Source organism: Octodon degus, unplaced genomic scaffold (genome assembly GCF_000260255.1).
Source record: "Octodon degus isolate 3935 unplaced genomic scaffold, OctDeg1.0 scaffold00163, whole genome shotgun sequence".
NCBI classification, from domain to species: domain Eukaryota; kingdom Metazoa; phylum Chordata; class Mammalia; order Rodentia; family Octodontidae; genus Octodon; species Octodon degus.
The window spans coordinates 1-1,722 of NW_004524739.1; positions in this window are offsets into that span (position 1 = coordinate 1).

The window sequence follows — 1,722 nt, forward strand, 5'->3', positions numbered from 1 at the left end:
CGGAGCGAGTGCCCACCTTTGCTCCTGTGACAGGAAATCAGACACTAGCAAATACAGTGAAAATCTAAAACGTAGATGACCAGTTAGAGGAAGTGAGGCTTAAAGTACTCTCAGAAGCAGTCGTTTTCTTTATTAGATCTGTCCCTTAGATTTAAAATTAGCCGTACCTAGTTTCTGAAGATCTAGGGCCACTCACGGTTTATTTCCCCAGTTCCATAGTATAGATATTGTATAATCTCATGTTATTTTGTTGCCTATGATGACAATCTGCAAGTGAGAATTTGGGAAGTTAGAGGCACACTTCAGACTTTCTCCATTCAACACATGAGCATTTCTGTGTAAGACCTTGGTTCTTGGACCGGTTAGATAGCTCAGTAGAATAAGCGCTTGCCTGGCAGGCACAGGGTCCTGAGTTCAATCCCCTGTACTGAAAAAAAAAACAAAACACCTTGGTTCTTGCCTTTGATTTAGCAACTTGAATTCCAAATAACTCTGTCACAAATACCACTTAATATATTGGATGGTTTTTCTGGGCCAAAATGGCCTAGAATTAGATAGCTATTGTTAAACAAAATGGGACCAGGGAGATAGCTCAGTAGAATAAGTGCCTGCCTGGCAAACGCAGGGTCCAGAGTTCAATCCCCAGTACCGCAAAAAAAAAAAGTTAAAATGTACAATAGTTATCTTCTATTTTTTTAAATTATGTCCAAAAATAAATAAAATTATTTCCACAAACTATCTCATCTTTTTTGTTTGTTTGGTTTTTGTATCAGGTATTGAACTCAGGACCTTGCCAGGCAGGTGCTTATGCTGTTGAGCTATATCCCTGGCCCCATATCATCTATTTTACAATAAGAAGATAACATAAACAATTAGAATATAAACATATGTAGTATGACTATTTAGGGGTTTTTGTTTGTTTGTTTTTTGAGACAGGGTCTTCCTGTGTAGTTCAGACTGGCCTCACTTACTCTAAGCATCCCAGATTGGCCTCAAACAGGATTTCTCCAGCCTCAGACTCCTGACTGTTGGGGGTTACAGGCATGCACAAGCACATGGCTTAGGCTCTTTACTTTTACATAATAAAAACGACTGAATGTTTTGAGTTCTATCAGCAATCTGGTTCACTTTCAGTCTTTAAGCATAAGCCAGGTGTTTGTATTTCAGTGCGGTTTTTTGTTTTTATAACTTTTTATGTGTATATCAAAGTTAAAGAGAAGTTTGTTGATTTCTTATTCATAATAATAAAATGTTAAATTTGGGGATTTTTTTAAAACTTTGTAAGTTTTTTTTTTTTTTTAATTTATTTATTTGGTACAAGATCTCACTAGGCAGCTTGGACTCATAGTGATCCTCCCATCTCATCCTTCCCAGTACTGGGATTACAGACGTGCACCCCCATGCCTGCTTTCAGGGCCAGCACTGCATGCGGCACTGGGAATCAAACCCAGGTCCTTGCACTTGGTCAGGCAGGCTCTTAGACCACCGTGCTGTTTCCTCAGCCCTTAGAGATTTATTTTTAACAGTGACATTTTGCTACAGTTCATATAACAAACAGTACAGTGGTTCCTCACTTATCATGGAGGTTATGTTCGACTCCTCCATGATAAGTGAAAATCAGCAAAGTAGCCACGTTATATTTATTTTAGTATTTATATATATATTAAGGCTTTATAAACCTTTCCCACATATTTAAGAACACCTCTAATGTTTGTAACCATT